The 8,066-nt window shown below is 38.8% G+C and overlaps 1 protein-coding gene and 1 pseudogene across 2 annotated transcripts in view; one reads left to right on the top strand and one right to left on the bottom strand.

Moving 5' to 3' along the window:
• ASCC1 (activating signal cointegrator 1 complex subunit 1) overlaps nucleotides 1–8,066 on the bottom strand; it is a 147,095-nt gene that overhangs the window by 179 nt on the left and 138,850 nt on the right. Inside the window, exon 11 of one of the 2 annotated variants that reach the window (XM_036998879.2) lies at nucleotides 3,490–7,122. The exons of the other annotated variant lie outside the window; for it this stretch is intronic. The gene's annotated coding sequence lies outside the window, so the exon portion shown is untranslated. Of the gene's footprint in view, nucleotides 1–3,489; nucleotides 7,123–8,066 lie in introns of those variants that run through there. 2 annotated transcript variants of the gene reach the window in all.
• Nucleotides 6,767–7,760, top strand: LOC108395811 (procathepsin L pseudogene; annotated as a pseudogene).

The following is an 8,066-nucleotide window of genomic DNA, read 5'->3' as shown; positions in this document are numbered from 1 at the left end:
GAAAGCGCTAGATCAGAGCGCCAAACGCCAACCGGCTCCAGCGAAGGCCAGCCCCGCCCAGCACTTAGGGAGTTGCAAACCACGGAAACCGAACCCTGAGACGTCCCTGCTCCAAGGATGGAGAGCAAGAAGGGCCCTGGTCTCCCCAGGGATGGGAGTGGGGAGAAGACACCGAACTCTCCAGCTCTAAAGCTAGCTAGCCTCATGGGTCTAAAAGGCATTTTGGCCACTCTCTCCCCTTGCCTCCCACCCAGAGGGGCCTGCACACAGCAGCCCTGACAGCTGGCTTCCTGCAAGTTAACGGCTCTACAGCAATGGATGGATTCGTTAAGACAAAAGCCATGTAAAAACTGGCTGCATCAGAACTCTTGCTCCCCAGCCCCACATGCTCTTTTCAAGGCCTGAGCATTGAATGGCTGCTGGTAAAACATAGGCAGATGTCCTCCTCCCCAAGCATCTGTTTAAGGGCTGTCACCCTTTTGTTAGCTCTTCCTAGGGCAACCCTAAAAGGCATGTATGACAATTTCATCTGGCTGAGGCTGCAAATTTGGAAAAGGCACATTTGGTAATGGTTTGACTTTCAAGTTGATTTTAATAAGCCATGTGGGGGAGGGAGTAGGGGAGGCTGGTTTTTCTTGATGTGTTCTGGTTTTGTTAAAATTGTGACCCTTATCACTGCCTGCAGAAATGTGTTGACATACCAGCTGGAGAGGCTGGAGGTTGGGCAAAGTCCTAGAATCAGAGTATAAATGGGGTAAGATTTATATTACAAATAAATTGAAGAGGAAACAGATAATCTGACAGGACAAAACCTACTGAATTTTTGGTACCCAATCCCTAGATTGTGTTTTTATAAAAAAGTCTTGGCAGCTAAAAACAAAATCAAATGCAATGAAAAACATGGTTTTTAATCGGTAGGAAAAACACAGGTTCCAAAGTTCATAGCCACCCTTCATCTGCCTGGGAATTCTGAATACATCAATTGGCTGGGATCCCCTTGGGAAAACAGAAAACAATAGCTCCCCTTCCGTGTTTTCTTTTACATTTGCAACTGGATTTAGAAGTGACTGTTGCAATGAGGCCCTGGCCATAAATGTCTTCATCTCACAGTAAATAAAACAGCCTTGATGGTTTTATAGCAACACTATATAGTGGAAGAGCAGAGTCTGTTGTCATATAGACTGGGGGTGGAATCCAGTTAATTGCTGGCTTCTTGGGCAAGTTACATAGTCTATTTTCTATCTATAAATTAATGAGAATATGACCTATCTCAGAAAATTGCTGTCAAGAACTGTACAAAATTATATATACTCAGTGCCTGGACATAGTGGGCATTTTTAAGTTAGTTCTTCTCTCAGGTTGGGAAGAAAAGGGTACGTTGTCACGCAGTTCTGAAGACATATTAAAATTTGCCATCTTTTTCTACCATCACAACCCCAGGCTTTTAGCAAAGCTGATTTTGTATCTCTAAAGCACTGAAGAGGCAGATCATAGAAATCACAGCTCTCCCATTCCAGTACTATCTTAAGTCTGCAGTCTTCTAGAATTACCAAAGTTGCCCAATAAAAAGTTTGGAAAGGCACTGACAAGATGTCCATCAATAAGACAATAGAAGTTTCCAGACTTTTGAAGGTCAAAATGTTTCCCACTCTCCTGGGCAGAACTCCAGTGGGACTTGGCTTCTGCAGCCCCCTCCAGCTGGGTTAATGTTAGCCTTGTGCTGAGAGCTAAAGACAGTCCACGATGTTAAGTCAGTAGTAAAGCTGTTTAGGAGAGAATCCCAATTTTCAGATGACAGGTAAAAGAGTTGTAGAAAATGGACAATTATAGTTTATAAAGTTTTCCTAAATTCTGAGAGGATTATTAGCAGGTGAGCCTTTTCAAACCCATGGGTCTAAAAGCAACTGGATGAATTTGTTAACAGGTACATATTTAAGCATTTTTGTTTGTATTTAATATTTAGCAATACAAAATGGAAACTTAAATGTAACTACATCTTTAAAACTATTTAATATCATTTATAGATGACCTCACAAGCATAAAAAGACAAATGCACAAAGATGTTCAATCCAGAACTGTTTATAAGTCAAACCTGGAAACCAACTCATTGTACATTAGTTAGGAACCAGCTAAATTATTATATATACACACAATGGACTATTGTTCAGACATTAAAAATAAGGTAGATTCGTTTCTATTGACAACTGTGACCCACCACATACTCATGGGTGAGAAAAACTTGTTATAGAAGATCATGTATAATATGATCCATTTAAAAGGAAGTATAATACAGTGTAGCTGTTCTCAGTCTTCTGGAATCAGAAGTCCTTTACACTAAAAAACTATTGAGGACCCCAAAGAGCTGCTGTTTATGTGAGATACGTAAGTATCACTTACTGTACCTGAAAATAAAACTAAGCCTCTAAATTTTGCTGTGAACCTAAAATTGCTCTTAGAAAAATCTTTTTTTAATATAAGAATTTAAAACATTTAAAAATAATATTGATATATTTTATTAAACAACTATATTTTACCACCCAAAAATTAGTAAGAAGAGTGGCGTTGTTTTACATTTTTGTGAATCTCTTCAATGTCTAGCTCAAAGACAGATACATTAGCTTCTGCCTGTAGCAAGTGTATTATAGGCATACTTGTTTTATTGTGCTTCACTTCATTGCATTTCACAGATACTGAATTTTTTTACATGGAAACTTTGTGGCAACCCTGCATTGAGCAAGTCTATCAGTGCCATTTTTCCAACAGCATTTGCTCACATCATGTCTGTGTCACATTTTGATAATTCTCTCAATATTTCAAACTCTTTCATAATTTAGTTTGTTATACAGATCTGTGATCAGTAATGTTTAATGTTACTCTTGTAACTCTAGATGCCATTAAGAACATTCATGATTCCTGGGAAAAGCTCTAAGTATCAATATTAACTGGAGTTTGGAAGAAGTTGATTCCAACCTTTATGAATGATTTGCAGGGATTCTAGACTTCAGTGGTGAAAGTACTGCAGATGTGGAGAAGACAACAAGAGAACTAGAAGTGGAGCCTGAAGATGTGACTGAATTGCTACAATCTCAGGATAAAACCTGAATGGAGGAGGAGTTGCTTCTTACAGATGAGCAAAGAAAAGGATTTCTTGAGATGGAATCTACTCCTGGTGAACATGACTGTTGAAATAACAACAAAGAATTTGGAATATTACATAAACATGGTTGATAAAGCAGCAACAGGGTTTGAGAGGACTGAATTCCAATTCTGAAAGAGGTTCTACTGTGAGTGAAATGCCATCAAATAGAGAAATCATTCATGAAAGGAAGAATCAGTTGGTACAGCAAACTTCATTCTTATTTTAAGAAATTGCCAGAGCCACCCCAACCTTCAGCAACCACCACCCTAATCAGTCAGCAGCTAAGGTCAAGGCAAGACCCTCCAACAGCAAAAGGATTATGATTTGCAAAAAGCTCAGATGACGGTTAGTAGTTTTTATCAATAAAGTATTTTTTAATGAAGGTATGTACATTTTTTTAAAACAACGCTATTGCACACTTAACAGACTACAGTATAGTATAAGCATAACTTTTATATGCACCAGGAAACCAAAAATTCATCTGACTCACTATTGTGGTGGGCTGGAACCACATTCACACTCTCTCTGAGGTATGCCTGTAACTTGTTAGGGCTGCCATAACAAAATATCACAACTGGGTGGCTTAAACAACAGAAATTTATTTTCTCAAAGTTATGGAGATTAGAAGTCCAAGATTAAGGTGTTGGTAGGTTCGTTTCCTCTGAGGCCTCTCTTCTGGCTTGTAGCTGCCTTCTTGCTGTGCCATACATAGTTTCTCGCTGTGCATGCACATGTCTGATTTTTTTTGACAGATTTAGTTGTCAAATGACCCTTTATTGAAATAATTTCCTTTGTAGTTCTTAACATGCCAAGCATTCCATGACACAACTGTTGATGTCATCTATGATGTCATGAGAGTAGCAGCCATTTTTAGCAGCCCACTGACCAAGGCAGAGAGAGAACTACCTCAATCTGAGCTTGTCTATCTAAATGGTCAATTTCACTTTAATTCTTAGTCCCTTCCAATTGCAGGTTGCTTTGGCAATGTCATCACCAACCTGTTTTGGAGACAAACCCAGGAGGCCTATAATGCAGGCCAGGAGTCTGATGTTTCTGTGGGTCCAAATTTCCTCTTCTTTAAGGACACCAGACTGGATTAGGGCCCACCCTAACAGCCTCAGTCTCATCTTAATCACCTCTTTAAAGGCCCCATCTCCAAACACAGTCACATTCTGAGCAACTGGGGATTAGGGCTTCAACATATGAATTCTTAGGAGACACAATTCAGCCCATAACAGCAGGTACAGCTGACAATAGCTAGTAGGAGCACAGAAGTACTGAAAGCAAACTGAGTTAATCTCTAAAAACATGTATTTATAACCTAAACCTACCAATTTACAAAATTCTAGAAAACAAAACATACAAGCATGTATGCTTGTATTCCATTAACATAAGAATGATGATGTCACCATGTTACACAGCTTCTGGAAAACTCCACTGTACACTCATGAGATAATGAGAATGAAAAAGGGAAATAATATCATCTTAGTATGCTTATGAAAATAGTGTGGACCTCACACATACCTCTAAAAAGTTCTCAGGAACTCCCAGAGGTCCACAAACCATATTTTAAGGTATGGTACAAGGTATGTGACTTTGGGCAAATTTCTTAACCTTATTAAGCCTTAATTTGTAAAATGAGGATTATGATAATCCAACGTAAGTGTGCTGTTGTAATGATTAAATGAATATACAAATACATGACAAATGTGAGCATTCCACAAATACTAGCTATTATTATTTGTGAAAAATTACTTGATATGATATGTACTTAAATGCATAGGGAATAGTGACCTCTAGATGAAGAACTTTATTTTTTAAACAAACATTTAAATTCAAGTAAAACACTGAAAAAAAAGCATAAAGCATAAAGTGTCTAGCTTCATATTTTTTCACAAAATTGAACTTATTTTATCTTTCTTTAGAAGAACATTTATTACCAACAACAAAAGGCTATTAAATAAAAACCACAACAGCAGCCTTTTTTCTCACCTATAGCACCCTTGGGCTTTGATATCCATGCTCCCTGGAGGCATCAAGGTAAAATCTGAGAGGTGTTCCTCAATTACATCCACCTCTGGTGCCATCAGGTTCCCTTTAAGCTCCAGGAGGAGCAGGGTGCAAGAGTAAAACTGGACCAAAATTTGCATCATTATTATGCTGGATTTTCATCAATGTACAATGTAGCTCTGGAGCTCACTTAAAAATAATCATTATAAGTAATATTTATCATGTCTCTACCATGGGTATAGAGTTCACTTGGTAATAACTCATTAAGTCCCTCCAAAACAAAAAAATTCAAAATTATTCTCCATAACAAAATTCCTTTTATAACAACACAGATCTTGTGTAATCATGGTGAGAGTTTTTTCCCTCCTCTTTTCCAAAAAATTGTGGGTGAAGTCAGTGCCTCAACAACCATCTGGAGTGATGTCAAGTGCGAATTAACTCTATTTCAGTGCAGAATGAATTACAAAGTGGTAATATTAAGGGGGATTTCATTAGATACACAATAGCAAATCCTCCAACACTTACCCCATTACAATTTGGTGAGAGGGAACCCTTAATCTTGAAATATCCTTTTAGCTCCATCAAAAGTCATTTGCTATATACCACGGTTGTTCTTTCATAAAAATTCTACATCAAAACTACCTGTTACTCCCCCTTCTACAGCAGTTAAAACTGTATTTTCTTTAGAGCTATAGTGTCTCAAAAATTTGTCTACAGATTTCTACAAAGAAAATTAAAAAGATACACTGAAGAATTTTCCAATTCTACCAATACTTAACAAAATTCTAGACAACTTACAAAATTCTAGAAAACATAAAAATACACAGCACATGCTCCATTAGCCATCAGAGTGATGATGTTGCTATACCATGTAACCTCTGGAAAAATTCACCGTATCATCCTGAGAGAATGATAGTGAAAAGGGCAAACTGCTTGTGAAAAATAACAACATAATATGTCCTTAAATATACAGTTACCTCTAAATTCTAAATAACAGAATTTCCAATTCTATTAAGAACTTACTTATTTAATATATAAAGTTACATTTCTAAAGGTAAAACTTTTTTAGAAATTCACTAAAAATTTAAGTCATAAACCTCTGACATCCAAAAGAAGATATCTTTATGTCCCAGGGGCAGCTGTCAAAGAAAGAAACCAGTGAGAAAGCAGCAGCACCACAATGAGATGAGGTCACTGGGTGCCACAGTTGATTTCGCCATTCAGAACTATCCCTGGGACTCCTTCCCATACACCATCTAGCACTCAGAGGTAAGTGAGGTAAAATCCCAACTTAAATAAAAAAATGAGTATTACTAATAGAAAGTTTTTGGGGAAAAACTAACCCTGGCCCCATCCCAGATTTCTCTACAACCGCCACACCCCATCCTGAAACTGTGAGAGCACTTCTGTCAAGGGCTCTGAATTCCTCCCCCCTCCCCCATCTTTGCTGAGGATGAAAAGGAACAACTAGATTAAATCAGGTTGGTCTCAGCCCTCCCCAAGGTAACCGAAAGCTCAGGAACTACAGTACACGGCATGACACCAAAAACCCACTGGGGGCCTTGCTGTAAGCATCTCATGAACAGCCGCCCAGCACGCAAATCGGGTTTTTGAAACATGCATCCTTCACTCCTGCTGACTATTCTGTGCTTGGGAATAGCCTCAGCTTTGCCTCATGTTGATGTTGCTTTGAATGCACTGTGGTCCCAGTGGATGGCAACACAACGGGAAACTATCTGGCAAAGATGAAGAAGTAGGGAGGAGGGCAGTGTGGGAGAAGAATATGAAAATGATTGACAAGCACAATCAAGAATACAACTTAGGGAAACACAGCTTTACAATGCAATGAATGCGTTTGGTGACATGACCAATGAAGAATTCAGGCAGGTGATGAATGGCTTTCAAAAGCAGAAGTACAGGAAGAAGAAAGTGTTCCAAGAACATCCACTTGCAGAGATTCCCCCATCTGTGGACTGGAGAGAGAAAGGCTATGTAACTCCTGGGAAGAACCAGGGTTGGTGTGGTTCTTGCTGGGAGTTTAGTACAACTGGTGCTCTTGAAGGACAGATGTTCTGGAAAACTGGCAAACTTGTTTCACTGAGTGAGCAGAACCTGGTGGACTGCTCTGGACCTCAAGGTAGCTGTAGAGGTGGCCTAGCAAATAACACCTTCCAGTATGTTCTTGATAACAGAGGCCTGGACTTGGAGCAATCCTTCCATATCATGGAAAGGATGAAACCTGCAAATACAAACCTGAATATTCTGCTGCCAATGTGACTGGATACCATAAAATCCCTGCACAGAAGAAGGATCTTGGGGTCACAGTGGCAAATGTGGGGCCCATTTCTGTTGCTATAGATGCAAACCAGGATACATTCCAGTTCTACAAAGAAGGCATTTATTATGATCTAAAGTGCAGCAGCAAAGACCTGGATCATGAGTTCTGGTGGCTGGCAATGGCTTTGGAGGAGCATAATCAGATGATAATAAATATTGGATTGTCAAGAACATCTGGGGTCCAGGCTGGGGAATGAATGGCTACAAAAAGATGGCCAGGGACCAGAACAACCACTGTGGAATTGCCTCCTGGGCCAGCTATCCTATTGTGTGAGATGATGGTCATAATGAAGGACTTGGTTGAGACAGAGTATCTCTGGCAGGAATTTCATCTTAAAAGTAACCAGACCTTATTGTGTGGAATAAAACATTTGAGTCACTGAAGGTCCAAGTTGTGATTTAAATTCCATGACATTTTACGCTGGAAAATCTGACCACTTCTCTAGTTACTGCTGTAAACAGATTTGTATGATAAACTTACCTAATAAATCTTAAATGTTCATATTTTAAAAGGATGCATAAGTCTTTAAATTTTAAAATAAAACAATTTCAAAGTAAAAAGAAAATAAATAACCCTGCA

The sequence above is a fragment of the Manis javanica genome, chromosome 7, assembly GCF_040802235.1.
Source record: "Manis javanica isolate MJ-LG chromosome 7, MJ_LKY, whole genome shotgun sequence".
NCBI classification, from domain to species: domain Eukaryota; kingdom Metazoa; phylum Chordata; class Mammalia; order Pholidota; family Manidae; genus Manis; species Manis javanica.
This window is presented reverse-complemented; position numbering and strand designations above follow the sequence as displayed.